At 40.3% G+C, this 18,558-nt stretch overlaps 1 long non-coding RNA gene across 2 annotated transcripts in view; it reads left to right on the plus strand.

Moving 5' to 3' along the window:
* LOC126963134 (uncharacterized) overlaps nucleotides 1-16,056 on the plus strand; it is a 47,571-nt gene extending 31,515 nt beyond the window's left edge. Inside the window, exon 5 of one of the 2 annotated variants that reach the window (XR_007728949.1) lies at nucleotides 15,178-16,056. This is a non-coding gene — a long non-coding RNA (uncharacterized LOC126963134). Of the gene's footprint in view, nucleotides 1-15,141 lie in introns of both variants that reach the window. The other variant, XR_007728948.1, reaches the window with a different exon arrangement.
* Nucleotides 16,057-18,558: the final 2,502 nt, after the last annotated feature.

Consider the following 18,558-nt stretch of genomic DNA (forward strand, 5'->3'; position numbering starts at 1 on the left):
GGTGGCTGCAACAGAGACGGCACAGCTGCCGGAGTGGTAGAAAGGCGGCCACGGTAGGTGCGTATCCTCAACTGTACTGCCCACTGCGTGGGGGCGCTATTCCGGGCATCACTGCCTGCAGCTGGGAGGGGGTTGGGGTGCTATCCAGGGCTGTGGTGCTCGGGGACGGAGGGCGGGTTGGGGCGCTGTTCTCGGCGTCATTTCTTCCGGTATGGGGGCAGTTTGGGGTCGCTATTGGGTGCTCGAGGTGAGGACGGGTTGGGGGCGCTATCGGTGGTTACACTTCCTGGGAGTGTGGGGGTGTTCGGGACACTATCGAGGGCTACACTGCTGGTGGTGGCAAAGTGGCCGCCACAGCGGTGGCCTCCAAGGAAGGAGCCAGGCTCCAGAATCTAGAGGGAGACCTCCTACTGCTCGTGGATTTAGCCCGGTGGGGGCACAGCGTTTCCATGGGAATCATGAGCATGGCAGGGCCCCGACACCCGTCATGGTTCCCGGGTCTGCGTCCTCTTGCTCTGTGTTGAGACAACCTGGGATCCCTGGACACGGAGTAGCAGGCGTCATGGGGGGACAGGGCCCTGTGGGTGGAGGCGTTAGGAACGGAAACTGGCACTCGGATTGGGCGGGGGGCGCGGGGGGGGGGGGACAGGGCAGGCGGGGTGGTGGTGGCTGGGTCTGAGTTTTGCTGTTCTTGCTCGCCGAGGAGCCGCAGCCCCGGTGGGCCCAACGGCTCCTGTGGATGGGGAGCAGGCCACTGTGGAGTCTCCAGTTAACTGAAACCTGTCACTGCCACCCAGTGGCCACTATGACGAGGTTAGGCTCTAACGTTACCACTCCCTGCATCATGTTCTAGGCTTTTCTGACTTTGTTGGCTCAGCTGTTCCGTGCCAGAAGGAGGAACAACCTGCCACACGCTGGAAAGTGAAGGCTGGAGCCTGGAGCCTGGGACGTGGCGGCTGGCTTCGCTGCGGTGGGTGGTGCTTTGGAGGAGTAGGTAGGAGGGCCGCCGTCTGTGGCCAGGTTGGGGGGCAGGGCTGTGGCTGTGGCCAGGTGGTAAGAGCCTTGTAGGGAGCGCCAGTGCATCGAGGGCGACAGCAGCGGTGGTTGTATTGGCATTGGCCCTAGTGGTGGCAGCAGCCGCAAGTCTGGGGTCCTGGGAAGTGGGAGTAGGAGCGCTGCGGAGCCACCTGGCCTGGCATGGGTAGGAAGCTGTGGGTGCTGTGCCGTGGGCCTCGGTGGTAGCAGTGGAGGTGCCGTCAGGGCAAGGAGGAGTCCTCCCCCTTCTTCTGTAGAATCTGGAGGGTCCCTTCCTTCTGCTGGCACCTGAGCCAGACGTGAATGGAGCATTATCTCAGTCTTAACAAAATTTAGGGGGTGATTGTGTATCTTTTTGCTTGTTTTTTTTTTGTTGTTGTTGTAAAAAAGTCTTGAACTTTTTCAGTTTTCATGAATCAAGGAGGGGAAAAAAGGTATCATAATAGGCCTTCTGGTTCCCTCACCTGTTCTTTTTCCTTTCTTCCAGTCTGTTTTATTCTCATCATCATCATCATCTCGTTCCTCTTTACTTGCTTATGCTGCTGGTTCTATTTCTTGTTTCTATTCTTGTTTCTCCTTCACCTCCTCCTGCTTTTGTTTGCTTTTTCCCAAGCAATGGCATTAACAACAAACCAAAACTGAGTTAAAAATAAACTACTTGTCAGTGTGTTGTACTTTAAAAATAATTGGTCCATTACTATGTCTTAGAGATTTATATAATTATTTAGTTCCTTGAATAGCTATGCTTTCCTGTTCCTGTTAACGCATTGTAGGTAGTTATACAAGTAATTAAAAAAAAAAATGAAGCATCAAATAAAATACTGGTAGGAAACAGCCATTTCATACCTCTTTTATATTAGTCTGGAGATATGCAAGAGGCATGGGGTAATAAGTTCCAATTTAGGAGGTCATTAAGTAAACTATATTCCCTTCATGTTATTTCTCTGCCACTGTTTTCAAGATTATCATCTGCATGAGCAAACCTGGTTTGTCACCACATCTTTACAATAGGAAAAGGAAGGGGAGATCATGTGAATAATGTTTTAAGGCCAGGATTCACAACCAAAAGCAAGGCTTTATTAACTTTTGCCTTTAAGAACCTGCAGTACTGAGCCCTCTTTCCTAGTATTACAACCTTTAGTATGAACCCTTTTTTCAGTGATTGCTCTAGAAGTTTATGCATTTTATTGAATACTTTAAAGAAACAAATGTATATTGTATCATTTTTCAAGCCCACAGAGATGGATTAAGGCTTATAATTTTGACACTTTTAAAATTATTTTTAAGGTTATGGCATGTAAAATACTGTTGCTATATGTAAGAATATGCATAAGTACCACCAGATAGCTTATTTTGAAGAGACAGTGTCTAAATTTTTGTCCAGAGTAGATTGGTTGCAGTTTCTTAGGTGTGTTTCTCAGTACATTGCCTCAGTGTTTTAAAGCATGTAGAAATTTGGATTGTTTACTCTCATATGGTCGTTTGTTTATAGGTTGTTTAATATTTCTAGGGACTAAAGACATCACAGCCTCCTTTAAGATTCAGTACTATTAATAAGATTTGTTATATATAGGGTTAGAATCCAACAAACTCAAGAGGAAAATTGTTAAATTATATAGCTGTAGAGCAGGACATAAAACCTAGGTTCTAAGCTCTAAGGGAGCTACCAAACAAGTGCGTCAGTGACTGAGCATAGCATAGAGTGGGCAGAATTACAGGATGGTTAAGAGAGTGAGCTGTGCAGCCTAACTCTATGTAAACATGACTTTTTTTTTTTTTTTTTTTTTTTTAAACAGATTCTCACTCTGTCGCCCAAGCTGGAGTGCAGTGGTGCAATCTGGGCTTACTGCAACCTCCGCCTTTCAGGTTGAAGGGATTCTTTTGCCTCAGCCTTCCGAGTAGCTGAGACTACATAAGTGCATGCCACTACACCTAGCTAATTTTTGTATTTTTTGGTAGAGATGGGGTATCACTCTGTTGGCCAGGTCTGTCTCGAACTCCAGACCTCAAGTGATCTGCCTGTCTTGGCCTCCCAAAGTGCTGGAATTGCAGGCATAAGTCACTGCCTCTAGCCTGGGGAGGGAGGGTTACTGTTGAAGTATTATCTTTGTATCCTAAAACATGCCCTTTTGAAAGCGATGACGTTGATAAAAATCTTCTACTGAAGTCTTTGCAAGGTATCATCTTTTTACCTCCATTTTCCTACATAGTGTTTGTATTTAATGTTTTCTTGTATTCCACAGACTGTGTTTTAGTATTTATAACTATAGTATTATGTATTACTTTTCTACATTGAAAAGGAAAAATTGTATTGACCTTTTCTTAACATATAAATGAACTTGACAAGCAAACATTTTTCAAATCAGTTTTCCCTTTCACGAATCTCAAAGTGGGTACAAGACACACTTTCCCATTTAAGGTAAAGGTACACATTTATACCTTATCTCAGAATAGTCAGAAGTCGGGTTCTTATTGTGTGGTTAGTAATGCAAATATTAGTAAGTTCATGTACTTAGTATTTAGAAGAATTCTGAAATAGCACTTGTTAATTTGTAACTTTTATGCATTTATTACTTTTTTGTAATTTTTTATAGTGTTCCCAAACTTGACACTCATAGGCTATTAGTAGTAGGTTTTACTTCTATCTCTTCTGGCCTTGAGTACATAAGATGTATTTTCCTTATGTTTAGCATATAATATAAATTTAATTGTTCAGATTTTAAACAAAAAGGACCTATAGAATTATTGCTTACATTGACACCGGCCCAGTTGTCCCATGGATAGGGTTTTGTTTGGATCAACGTAAGAGTTGACCCTGCTGTTAAACCTTGAAACTTGTATCTGTTTTATCTGAGTTCTCTCCTCAAAAAAAGACCTTCAGTAAGTATCAAATAACTGAAAAATATCAGATCTCAGCACCAGATGCCTCCTGCCCCTCTCTAATTTCTGTTCTCTTACACATTATTACATTTCTTTCCTGACCCTAGTTTTAGTCAGTCAGGGAGATAAATTTGAGACTGAGCCCCTATCTCCTGGGCTGCAGCACCAGGTTAAAGCTTTCTTGCTTGGTAATACTTGTCACCTCAATGACTAGTTACTGTCTGGTGAGCAGCAGGACCTGGACCAAACCCTTGGTGTTCAGGTAGTAACATGAACAACGATCTTAACTGTCATTCTTTACTGAAATTTTACTTTTTAATTACCGGCCTCTTCTTTATTATCTATCATTCCTTTGACCTCATATCTCTTTTTTCTTTGACTTTACAGTCAAAGAACTTAATGCTTCCTAAATCCAAATATTAAAGTTAAAAAAAGAGAAAGGAAATGTGTGCAGAGAAAGTGTGTTTTAGAAGTTAATTAAAGATGGATTCACAGATGTTTGTAGATTTACCTAGAGTTTTGAATTCAAGTGAGTTTTCACAATATGCAGTAAGTTGAAAAGAATCCCAAGATAATTGTGACATAATAAAGCTAGGTATTGAAAACCAAAAAGATTTCACCTCAGTATGGCACTTTTAATTCAAGAACAGTAACCACCAAATGAGTTTTTCAGACTAATCATTACTCTTTAAAAATTAAGAGAAAATGTATGTATAACTTTTATTTTAGTTTTAGTACAGCTTCTGACTTTATTTATCAATAGATAGGACAAAATAGATGAGCATCTGCTTCCCTTCCCCCTAAGCAATGTATTCTTCCGAAATGTAATACATTTTTATTTATACTTGAAGGCAGTGTTTTTCAATCTTTTCCATGTTAGTAGCTCAGATCTTTAAGGACAGTGGATGTATACTAGGGGCAACTTGTGGTCTTAATCCTTACTGGAGCTCTGATAATCTTAGATTCTTTCTTTCCTATTTGTGAATAAACTTCTGCTCCAGTAGGATAAACCTGTTTACCATGTGACTGCCTAACTGATCTATTGCTTTATGTCCCAGTTTTTAGAAGCAAGCAGATTATATTACCTGGATTAAAATGTTTTCTTGATACTGAAGATAGGATCTTAAATTTTTACTTATGAGTTACTTTAAGTACAACTTTGATTAAATTATGGGGATCGAGTTTCCATAGCTTTCACCATAGTGAAAATGGAAAGCAGGAAGCATTCTACAGCAAACCCTGAACTTATTTATAGAAAGTTAATTAAGTGTCTGAGCAAAACAAGCATTCACACTTCGGGGTGTGTGTGTGTGTATGTGTGAGTGAGACAGATGAGCATGGTACTTGAAGCATAATTGTGCTTCTTCAGGTTGCAATATCCAGTAATTTTATCATACAGTTACAGTAACTAATGTTAAATCCACAAACCTACTTTGGTCTACTCTGTATTTGTATTCTAAAATAATATTTTTTAGCTTCCAAATAGAAGTGTTATAATTTTTTCTGAATTAGAAAGTATTTTTTCCATTGAGTTAAAAAATCATTTTTCATGTTTATTATATCTTAAAAATGATTGCATTGTTATCTAGATTCTCTTTTGTCTTTCACTGTGAGTTTTTATTGGTTTATTATATGTTTATTTTCTTTTTAGGAAGCCATCATTCTTCAGAAGGCAATGACAGAACAGTACCAGCAGCAACTGAAGGACCAGCAGAAGGTTAAAAGAAAAAGAGATTTTATGTGTTACTGTATTTGTTGTATTTTTATTTTTTATTTTTTTCCTCGAAATGGAGTCTTGTTCCATCACCAGGCTGGAGTGCAGTGGCATGATCTCAGCTCACTGCAACCTCCGACTCCCTGGTTCAAGGGATTCTTCTGCCTCAGCCTCCTGAGTAGCTGGGATTACAGGCACGCACCACCACACCCAGCTAATTTTTGTATTTTTAGTAGAGACAGGGTTTCACCATGTTGGCCAGGATGGTCTCGATCTCCTGACCTTGTGATTTCGCCTGCCTTGGCCTCACAAAGTGCTGGGATTACAGGCGTGAGCCACCATGCCTGGCCTGTTGTATGTCTATTCTGTTTTACAGATTATATTATTCTTAAAACACCTGTCTTGGAAATAAAAGATGATTCTTTTTGGTATGCTTTCCTAGGCAACAAGTTGTTTTAAGTTATAAGAGTTAATATACCTCTTTACTATATTGATCAATAAAGCCTATGAGGATGAAAACTAAGTGGTAACTGAAGGTCTTCATGATGCAAATACTATTTTTCTGATCATAGTTTTTATTATAAATTGTAACTTCCTAAGTATGTATGCTTCATTACTTGTTGATGTCTAAATCTGGCCTAGTAGTCAGTGCACATGGTAACAGATGGTAACGCTAGGTGACAACCTTTAATAATAGAAAAATAGAACATTCTCTTTAATGCAGATTTATTGACATTTTTAGGTATAACAGTTTCCTGCTGACAGCTTTTCAAGTGCTTGTCCATCTTCTCTGTAATACTGGGGCTTTAGTTAAGGGATACTCGAGTGTTGTCAGTAAATTAGTTTATGTACATAGATGTGTTTTTACAGTTCCTCTTCCTGCATTCAGTGTTTAGCTTTTCAGTTATGCTTCCAATTAAGTGTATTTAATTATTTAATCTCTGAAAGTAGAATTAATTCAACTAAATTAAAGGGGCAAATTTTTAATAAGCATTTAATTCGTATGCTGTTTACAGAAAAACTATCTGGGTTTTAAAAAGTTGCTTTAGATTTGCCATCTTAGTACGTCCTTATGTGGTGTACTGTTTTGGTGTTTTATTTTTATTTTTTGATAAAATATACATAATACAAAATAACACTTAACCATTTTTAAGGGCACACAGGTCCCTGGTGTTTTAAGCACATCCGCGTTGTTAGCCATCACCACTCTCCATCTCCAGAGCTTTGTCATCATTCTAAACTGCAGCTCTGTACCCCATAAGCAATAGCTCCCCATTGAACCCTCCTCCTGGCCCCTGGCAATTACTATTCTATTTTCTGTTTATGAATTTGTTTATTCTAAATACCTTATATAAGTGGACTTGTACAATATTTGTCCTTTTGTGTCTGGCTTATTTCACTTAGCATAATGCTGTCAAGGCTCGTAACACTATCAGAATTTCCTTTTTTAAGAAAAAAATTTTATTTGTAGAAGTGAGGTCTTGCCGTGTTGCCCAGGCTGGTCTCAAAATTCTGTGCTTAAGCGACCAGCCCGCCTTGACCTCCCAAAGTGCTAGGATTACAGGTGTAAGCTGCTGAACCTGGTGAGTTTTTTTTTTTTTTTTTTTTAAATGCCTGAATAATATTCTGCGTATGTGTATATTACATTTTCTTTATCCACCTACCGATGGGCATAGGGCTGGTTCTACCTTTTGGCCACTGTGAATAATGCTGCTATTAAACGGGTGTACAAATACCTGTTTGAGTCCCTGCTCTTAGTTCTTTTGGGTATAGAGCTTAAAGGGTGTTGTTGGATCATGTAATTCTATGCTTAATATGTTAACTACCAAACCGTTTTCCACAGTGGGCTGTAACATTTTACATTCCAAAAAGCAATCCATAAAGGTTCCAATTTATCTCTATTATTGTTAACAGTTAATATTTTCTGTTTATGTATTGCATTTTTATAGTGTTTGAAATTCATCTGAGGGTTTTCCTGATACCAAAATATTAGAAAATGTTTTTTTAAAAAATGCCTTGTTATAAAGACTTTTACATGTTACTTGATGCCCTGTGATCTATTTTCTCAGTAAGAAGAGGAACTTCTCTTCACCCAGCCTCATTCCACTGCACCCACTCTTTTCTGTGTTGGGTTATGCGGGGGAGAAAGGGAGCTTTGTACCACTGTCCTGTGTTGTGGTAGCCCATTACTGAGTTGTAAAGCACCTTGCCTCCTCTTTTACTTGGGAGAAATGCATTGATGCTAGGTGCCATATGGATTTATTTTTGGAGTGATATTTTTCTAACTTTATGGAATTAATACTAGATAGAAAGTTAGCAGATGGATTCTGTATCTGATGAGAGTTTTGGGTAACTTGAATACCTAGTTTCTGAGCCTTATTTTTCCTCTGATGCAAGACCACTGTAAATTAGCCAGCCGGTGAAAAACTCTTACCGCTCTGGATATGGGTTTAGGACCCTGGATTTCTACTACTCATTTTTTTACTACTTGTGCAGGGATCATGGCCCAAGTTGCAGTGTCCCCCCTGCCTGTTGAAGATGAGTTCTCAGAGAGCAGGATGGCTGTGACATTCCTGATGTCAGCTCTCGAGTCCATGATGAGACTTTTTGTTCTAACATTCCATATTTGAGTAGGACTGGGCTGTAGATAAGGTTGATTTGTTTTTTGTAGAACATAATTTTATGGTTTTTTTTTTTTTTTTAAATAATGAGTAGTTCTTTCTCTTGAATAGTAGCTGTGGTCAAACACTTCCAACCAAATGTGCATGTGGAGATTCTACACCAGTTTTCGGACAATCTGGATACCAACTGGGTATCCCCCAATTGCATTCTGACACTACCTGGAGTTAGTGCCGACCCTTCAGGATAGAGGCTCAGTCCCACAAGACTACCTTCACTTCACATGCCAATTGCAAGTCCTAGGTTGTTAGATGTACTTTTGACCAATCAGTTAGAAACCAGGATCTCATGACCCCCTTCTTGGGTTGAATCATGTGCTAGAACAGCTTGCAGAACTCATTTGCTAGAACAACTTGCAGAACTCAGAAAAACAGGTTATTTTCTTTTTTTCTGAGATACAGGTCTTACTGTGTTGCCAGGCTGCAATTCAGCCGTGTGATCAAAGCTCATTGTAGCCTTGAACTCCTGGACTCGTGATCCTCCTGCCCCAGCCTCCCAATGAGAGTACAGGCCTGCACCACCATATCTGGCTATGTTCTTTTATGTTTTGTAGAGATGGCGTCTTGTTATGTTGCCCAGGCTGGTCCCAAATTTCTGGGCTCACATGATCCTCCCATCTCAACCTCCCAAAGTGCTAGGATTATGGGCGTGAGCCACTGGATCTCACCAATTTACTTTCTATTACTGGTTCATTGTAAAGGATATATTTCAGAAACAGCCAATGAAAGAGATGTACACATGCTGGGCTTCTGCCTGTATTCTCAGCACTTTGGGAGACCGAAGCAGGAGCATCGCTTAAGCTCAAGAATTTAAGACCAGGCTGGGCAACACTGTGAAACCCCATCTCTACAAATTTTTTTTTTCTAAAATTAGCCTGGTGCGGTGACATGTGCCTACACTTGTAGTTACTCAGGAGGTTGAGGTGAAAGGATGGCTTGAACTAGGGAGGCATACTGGTTGCAGTGATCCACGATTGTGCCACTCTAACCTGGGAGACAGAGCCAGACCCTGTCTCAAAAAAAAAAAAAAAAAAAAAAAAGGGAAATAGATGCACAGGGCAGGGTATGTGGGAAGGGGCACAGAGCTTCCATGCCCTCTATTGGGCATGTTACCTCTTAGTATCCCCTTTGTGTTCAGCAACCCAGACATTCTCCAAACCCTGTTGTTTAGGGTGTTTATGAAGGCTTCATTATGCAGGCATGATTGATGAAATCAGTTGACTGTTGGTGATTAAGTCAATCTTCAGCCACTGTTTCTTTCTGGAGCTCAGTAGGTGAGGCTGACAGTTCCAAGCCTCTAATCACATGGTTTGCTCTTCTGGCAACCAGCCCTCCTCCTGAAGCTGTCTAGGAGCTTTCAGTCACCCAGTCATCTCAGTAACATCATCAAATGCATTCTTACTATGGTGGAGATCCCAAAGGTCTTAGAGGTTCTTGTGTTAGAAACCTGGGACTAAGACCAAATGTTGAAACAGAAGATGCTCCTATCACCTTTATCACCGAAATGTTTATGAGAACTTTAGAAGCTCTGTGCCGGGATAAGGGCAGAAACCAAATGTGTATTTCTTTTCTTTTTCTTTTTGGACAGAGTGTCTCTCTTTCACCCATACTGGAGTGTAATGATGCAGTCATATCTATCTGCAGCCTCAACCACCTGGGCTCAAATCAAACAATTCTTCTGCCTCAGCCTTTGAAGTATTTGGGACTACAGGTGCACACCATCCTTGCTCAGCTAATTTTTGTATTTTTTTGTAGAGATGGGATCTTGTTACGTTGCCAAGTCTGGTCTCGATCTCCTGGGCTAAAGCGACCCTTTCACCTCAGCCTCTCAAGTAGCTGAAAATACGGATGCATACCACCATGCCCAGCTAATTTTTTCTTTTCTTATTTCTTTTTGGTTTTGTTGTTTAGTTGGGGATCTTGCTATGTTTCCCAGGTTGGTCTTGAACTCCTGGCCTCAAGCCTTTCCCCGCTTTGACCTCCTAAACTGTTGGAATTATGGGTGTGAGCCACGACTACTGTGTCTAGCAGTCACAAGGGTTTTTATAAGAGAAAGAGGGAGGTAAGAGAGTCAGAATTGGAGGAGATGTGATGATGGAAGCAGAGGTCAGAGAAGGAGATTTGAATATGCTTCGCTTCTGGCTTTGAAGATGCAGTTAGGGGCCATGAGCCAATTGAATGGGGGTGGCTTTTAGAAGCTGGGAAAGGCAAGGGAACACATCCTCTCTGGAGCCTACAGAAGGAATGCAGTCCTGCTGACACCTTGGCTTTAGCCTTAATTGACCTATTTTGGACTTCTGGCTCCCAGAACTGTTAGGTGGTAGATTTGTGGTGTATTAAGGCACTCAATGTAGGGCAGTTTGTAACAGCTGCAAGAAGAAATGAACATGAACCCAGGGGTGGTGGCCCACACCTATAATTCCAGGTATTTAGGAGGCTGAGGCAGGAGGATTGCTTTGGCCCAGGAGTTCAAGACAAGCCTGGGTAGCATAGTGATGCCGTATATATTTTTTTAAAAAATTAGCAGGTGTGGTGGCATGCACCTGTAGTGTTAGCTATTAGAGAGGCTGAGGCAGGACGATTGCTTCACCTATGAGTTCGAGGTCTCAGTTGTGATCATGCCATGGCACACCAGCCTGAGTGACACAGCGAGATTTTGTGGGAAAAAAAAAAAGGAGTGAGCATGGCAGGAATGGGTACAGATGGCAATATTAAATAGAGTGGCCAGGGTCGCCCTAAGTGAAAATTGAGCAAAGACTTGAAGTGGGGGAAGCAGCTGGCCAAGGTGCTGAGGTAAGAACGTTGTAGGCAGAAACAACAGGATAAAGTTGCTAGAAGGGAACTCCGTGATGTGTCTGAAGCTCAGGAAAGAGACCAGTGGGGCCGGGTGGGGGGAGTGGGAGGGGAAGAGAAGTAGGGGAGGAGGCCAGGGAGTTGTTGGGCTGAGATCAGTAAAGATTGTGTAAGCCCTGGGAGGCTATTGCTGGGGCTTTGACTTTTACTCTGACTGGGATGGGAACTGCGGGAGGTTCTGAGCAGAGAGGCAACGTGATCTTTCTTCTGATTTAAAAACATCCCTTGGCTGCTGAGTTGAGAAAGATTGTGGGGAGATTTGGGTAGAAACAGGAGTCCTGAATGTGGCAACATCCAGGCAGGAGATAACGTGTTTCTGACCAGGGTCATGGCAATGGTGAGAGATGGTTGAATTTTTTTTTTTTTTTTTTTTTTTTGAGACAGAGTCTCTTTCTGTTGCCCAGGCTGGAGTACAGTGGCGTGATCTCAGCTCACTGCAACCTATGCCTCCCAGGTTCAAGCGATTCTCCCGCCTCAGCCTCCCAAGTAGCTGGGAGTACAGGCGCCTGCTAGCCCACCTGGCTAATTTTTGCATTTTTAGTAGAGATGGGGTTTCACCATATTGATCAGGCTGGTCTTGAATTCCTGACCTTGTGATCCGCCCGCCTCAGCCTCTGAAAGTGCTGGGATTATAGGTGTGAGCCACCGCGCCCGGTCCTGAGAGATGGTTGATTCTTGTTGAAATACTAAGTAATAATAATAAGAATAATAAAAAACAGTACTGGCTTTCACAATTATATGAAGTATGGGATGCTAGATTAAAGAAACCTCAAGTCAGGCCGATGCAGTGGCTTATGCCTGTAGTGTCAGCACTTTGGGAGGCAGAGATGGGAGAATTGTTTTAAGTCCGGGAGTTTGAGACCACCCTTGGCAACATAGCAAGATTTCTCTACACAAATAAAAATTAATAACATGTAATTATCCAGGCATGGTGGTATGTGTCTGTAGAGTCAGTTACTCCAGTTGTCAAGGTGGGCAGATCTCTTGAGGGTGGGAGTTTTGAAACCAGCTTGGGCAACATAGCAAGGTCTCTCTCTCCAACAACAACAAAAAAAATAGCTGGGAGTTGTGATGCTCACTTGTAGTCCTAGCTATGGTGAGGCTGAGGCAGGAGGATCCCCTGAGACTAGGAGATCAAGGCTGCAGTTAGCTATGAGTGCACGACTGCATTCCAGCCAGAGTGACAGAGTGAAACTCTGTCTCAAAATGCAAAGTAATAAATCTCAAGTCAGACCAGTTCCTTTTTGACCATGCAGCCTTTTCAACCCCATAGCTGCGTGACTGGGTTTGTGTTGCTGGAGATGAGGAGACCTGTGCCCAGTTGTTGCCTGTCTAATCAGTTTATTTTTAAATATATTAGTGAAATTTATTTCATACTTTATGTCCTCATACTGTGTGGTTTTTTGAATTCTCCTTTGAATAGCTTGTAACTAACTATTCAAACATCTTATTGGTTCCATAATTCTTTTCTAACTCGCTTCTTAAAAATCAGAATTGATACTAGACTACCTACTCAGTTTTTATTAATGAGGAGATGGAGTTGTTTGCATGCTTTACCTAAGATTAGTGTCATATTAGCCAAATCAAATCAATACTTGAGCAAATGCAAAATTAGAGCTTCTTCAGCATGGAACTCTCTCATGATTCTTGAAGATGCCATTTCCTTTTTTAGTCTTTAGTAAGGAGCTGCTATCATTTCAGACCCTTTACTATTTAGGGACTTAGAAATTTTTCACTGGAATTCATGTAAAGAAAGACCATGGGCGTTTCTAATGAATTTAACATTCATCATTTAACTTCATGACTCATCCCTAGGGCTGTAGTTTTACTAATGAATTTTTCAGATACTACTCAGCTAGCAACTGAGCCTAACCAGGAACACACCCTCAACCATTTAGTGGTCTTTTTTTTTCTTTCTTTATTCCTCCTGAAAGTCGATTACTCTCAGAAGGTGGTGAAAACTTGCATGTCTTCTGTTTTTTCTCCTAGAGACAAGCTCTTGCTCTCTCACTCAGGCTGCAGTGCAGTGGCTTGATCATGCCTCACTGCAGCTGGAAACCCCTGGGCTCAAACAATCCCCCAACCTCAGCCTCCCAAATAGCTGGGACTACAGACGTTTGCCCCTATGCCTAGCCAATTTCTTTGTTTTTTTATTGTTGAGATGGGATCTTGCTATGCTGCCGAGGATGGTGTCAAACTCCTGGCCTCAAGTGATCTCTCTGCCTCAGCTTCCCAAAGTGCTGGAATTGTATACAGGCCTGAGCCACCTGTGTTCAACCCCCATTTTCTTTTTTGTTTTTTTTTTGAGATGGAGTCTAGCTCAGTTGCCCAGGCTGGTGTGCAGTGGTGCCATCTCAGCTCACTGCAACCTCCACCTCCCTGTTTTAAGCAATTCCCCTGCCTGTTAATATGAAGGCCGCCATGGCTGATGCCAACCAGTTCTGTCCCTGTATGTCCAAGCACCAGACTTCCTTACTGACCCTTTGCAATTTCAGACCCTCCATCAGCCTCCTGTATCCTGCTGGAGATTTTGGAGCGTCTCAGCATCTCTGGGGCTGCTCGCATGCATCAGGGAGGGAAAGGCAACAAAGCCCACACAGACCCTTGCAAGCATCTCAGGATCTCCCAGTGGGATCCTCTTTTCCCCAGCTCATTCCTTAAAATTCTGCTGACTCCCCTACTTCTTCCTCCAGCTCAGCACTTACCTGGAGTTGCCCCAAAGGTGACCACAGGGGAATTTTCACACGGGACTTCCCCAGACTGTTCTGAGATAAAGGGGGTTAGGATTACAAAGAAGTAAACTCTAAACCCTGGTATCATGATCCCAAAGCATTTCTTAAGGGATGTACCCACAGTGGGCGCTGCAGCTCATCTTATTGGGAGAAAAGGAGACCAAGGATGCTTTTTCTAGATATGTCTGCAGTGAGGGGTCTGGTTATGCAGTTTATAGTAGAGCTTAAGGAATCTGTTCCAGGACCAGGGATACTTTCTTTTAAGTGTTTCGAATTACAACCTAAACACAACACCTTTACTGATGTCTGTGAATGGTCAGGGCCCTGGCTTGGGTTCAGGTCTGCAGGGGAAAGCATGCAGGTGTCCAGGCCACGGAATAACAGAGCAGTCAAGTGTCTGTGTATTCTTGGTCAGAACATACGGAAAATGTGAAGAAACTGCGGAATCCTACTCTATCCTTTCTAGTAAGAATTGATATTAGGAAGTACAAGTCATTTGATTATGTTTTTCTTTTTAAAAAATTGTTTTATGCAATTTGATTTTCTGTACATATATATTGATTTAAAGGAGTGAGAGACTTTCTAATTTCTAAAAAAATACACTTGGAAATTTGAGGGGATTACATTGAATCTGTAAATCAATTTATAGGGTATTGTTATCCAAAGAATATTAAGTATTTTTAAAATTATTGTAGGTATACATAAGTATGGGTTACATGGGATGTTTTGATACAGGCATACAGTGCATAATAATCACTCACATCCTGGAGGGTAGGGTATCCATCCCCTCAAACATGTGTCCTTTGTCTTAGAAACAGACCATCCTTGAACATAAGATGACTTCCAGTTATTTTTCAGTTTATCTTTGATTTCTTTCAGCATTACAAATTGTGTAAAATTCCTATACCTCTCTTAAATTTTTTCTCTTAATGTTTTTTATTGATACCATTATAAATGGAATTGTTTATTTTATTTTTAATTGTGGGTTGCTTTTATATAAACCATAATCTACTTTGGCATGCCAGTTTTCTGTCTTGTAACATGGATAAATTTGTGTATTAATTCTACTCATATTTTAGTGAATCCCTTTTTTTACAGAAAATTATTTCATTTGCAATAATGACAGTTCTATTTTTATTTTAAATCTGGACAATTTTTTTTCTGTTGTAGAATTTCCCTGGCTAATACCTCCAGTACCCTGCTGAGTAGAGTGGTTAAAGTGGAAATTCTTGCCTTCTCAAACTTTCAGGTAAAGAAGCACAAGTCTGTCACCGTTAAGTATGAGGTTAGTTATAGGTTTTTCATAGATACCTCTTAGTGGGTCTCAAAATCTTATTCTATCAGTAGTTTGCTGGGGGTTTTGTCAGGAATGGATGCTTGATTTTTGTAACTTTCTCTGTGCCTATTTACAGGATCATTTTTTGTTCTTTACTAGTATTGGGCATTATCTTGATTGAATTTTAGATATTAAGTCACAACTGCATTTGCAAAACAATCACATTTGGTCTTGGTGTATATTCACATTTTATGTGCCTGGATTTAGCTTGCCTATGTTTTCTGAGGATGTATGTGTCTATATGAATATGGCATATTTGCCCACAGTCCTTCTATTATACTTGTGTCTGGCCTTAGTATTACAGTAATACTGGGCTCTAGAATTAATTGGAAAGTGTTTCCTCTTCTTCATTTTTTGGAAGTATTTTCTGCTGAAGAATTAGCATTAATTATTTATTGAATATTGGTAGAATGTTTTACATAGGTTATTTTGCCCTGGACTTTCCTTTGTGAAAGTATTTTAAATTAATATTTCTGCTTTACTTGAGTGACAATTCATAATACATAAATGTATATTTTATATTATACTTTTCAGTTTACTTTTATAATTTGTACATCCAAGATATTGATTTCTCGACTGGGTGCAGTGGCTCACACCTGTAATCCCAGCACTTTGGGAGGCTGAGGCGGGTGGATCACAAGGTCAGGAGATCGAGACCATCTTGGCTAACACGGTGAAACCCCGCCTCTACTAAAAATACAAAACATTAGCCAGGTGCAGTGGCAGGCACCTGTAGTCCCAGCTACAGGTGAGGCTGGGAGGCTGAGGCTGGAGAATGGCCTGAACCTGGAATGTGGAGCTTGCAGTGAGCCCAGATCGCGCCACTGCACTCCAGCCTGTGCGACAGAGCGAGACTGTCTCAAAAAAAAAAAAAAAAAAAAAAAAAAAATTTTCTAATTCGTAATATTCTATGAGTAATAGGTTTTCTAGGCTGTTAACGTGAAAAAATCAGAAATAATACAGAGTGAGGCTTCAGCCCAATCAGTGAATGACCCAAAGTCTATTGTAGAATGGATCATTGAAATACAATTTTATCTTTAATGTTTACATTTATTGTGGAGGAAAATAAGGTAGTGATTCTAAAGGAAATTAGTAAAAATACCATTTAACTTTGGATTTTCTCAAGAGGGCAAAGTAGACTTTCTAATTTTTATTGATAATTATATAAGACATAAACACAGTTTTTAATTAGAACAAACAACATGCCATTTGAAGAATAGTATGAAGATGATAGTTTGATTAATAATTTTGATTAGTATTTGCTTACTATATACAAATATGTTGGGCAAGATTGTAAGCCATTAAACACACACATATATATATAGACATATATAATTGTTTGAAATAAGGAAACCACAGACTCATGACCAGTGAAAAACTGACATATTTTCAACCTTAGTAACTTTAAAACTATCATAAAAATTTACCATTTTGATTTATATTAACTAAATATACATAAAACTATGAAAGAACTTTATTAGAAAGTTTGACTAGTCGTGGAGATCAATGTGTTTCACAATTAAAAAGTAACCAAAGACACACATTATTATCAAATACCAAACCAAAGCATTTAAGAAAAGATTAAGACTAAAAGATGCTATGGAATTTGTCACAGCAGAAATACAACAGAGCACACTTCTAGGCACTGTGATACCTTAATAGATACTATCAATTAATGTGTAAACACAGGCCAGTGTGCTCATCATTACATGAAAAAAATTTAGAACTGGTAAACTAAGGAAGTTTGCAGGATACTGTATCAATGTAAAGAAAATCAGTTGCATTTTTATACTCCAACAACAAATACCTGGGAAAAATCAAGAAGACAGTTACATTTACCATAACATCAAAAAGAATGAAGTATTAGGTTGGTAATGGCAAAAACCACAATTACATTTGCACCAACCTAATACTTAGGAATAAATAAAGAATGTAAAAGATTTGTGCAACACAAACTGTAAAATATTAATGGAGGCAATTATAGAAAAGACACATTTAAAAATACTTAGTGTTCATGGATCAGAAAAATTAATACTAAAACATTCATACTACTCAAATTGGTGTATTATTTAAAGCAGTCTCTATCCGAATTCCAATAGCATTTTCAACAAAAATTTTAAAAAATCTACAGTTTGTGTGGAATTATAAAAGACTCAAAACAATTTTAAGCAAGAGGGACAAAGCTAGAAGCATTACACTGCCTGATTTCAAGCTATATAGCAAAGCTGTAGTCATCAAAACTGCAAAATATTGGCATAAACACAAACAAATAGACCACTGGAACAGAATAGGGAGCTCAGCTATATGTATCCATCTGTATACAGTCAATGAATTTTCAACAAAGGCATACAGATACACAATGGAAAAAGAATAAACTCTTCAATAAATGGTGTCGGGAAAATGAGATATCCACATACAAAAACAAATTGCACCCAACCTTTACAGCATACATAAAATTAATTTAAAATATATTAAAGATGTAGGCCTCAATATTTGGACATATTGATACTGAGCCAAATCCCAGCCACCTAATCTAAGCCAACAGGAAGGTAGAGAAGTTGTGTTGATTTTTGCACATTTTTTCCTTTATAAACTTGCGGAAACTTCCATAATTTGCATGCCTTTTACCCATAATCCTGACTGCATCTAGAAAAACAAATCAAAGCAGTAATGTTGATGTTTTAGTTACTGTTCCTGTGTTGTTTATCTCTTCTGTTGTGGCCTGAATCTTACTACTACTTTCTCTGTTGCCTTCTGTTTTCTTAGTGTGTGGTGGGGTCTCTTCCAAACACTCCTGAAGGAAACTTTACTTCTCCTATGATGGAATCAGGAATTACTCGACAAACCTAAACTGTGAATGGACTCTCAGCAATCCAAATCAGGAAAATTCATCTATTTATAATCATTTTGAAGATTTTTACCTAGAAAGTCACCAAGACTGTCAATTTGATGTCCTAGAGTTTCGAGTGGGTGAGTTCTAAGAACATATTCTCCCATTTATCTACAATATTCTTTTTATGTTTTTGTTATTGTGGCTGTTGTTGCTGTTGTTGTTGTTTTGAGACAGGAGCTCGTTCTCTTGCCCAGACTGGAGTACAGTGGTGTGATCATGGCTGACTGCAGCCTCAACCTCCCAGGCTCAGGTGATACTCCTGCCTCAGTCTCCCAAGTAGCTTGGACTACAGGCGTGCACCACCATGTACAGCTAATTTTTTAAATTTTTTTGTAGAGATTGGGTCTCCCTATGTTGTCCAGGCTGGCCTCGAACTCATGGTCTCAAGTGATCCTTCCTCCTTGGCCTCCCAAAGTGCTGGGGTTGCAGGCATGAGC

This window comes from Macaca thibetana, chromosome 9 (genome assembly GCF_024542745.1).
Source record: "Macaca thibetana thibetana isolate TM-01 chromosome 9, ASM2454274v1, whole genome shotgun sequence".
Lineage (NCBI taxonomy): Eukaryota > Metazoa > Chordata > Mammalia > Primates > Cercopithecidae > Macaca > Macaca thibetana.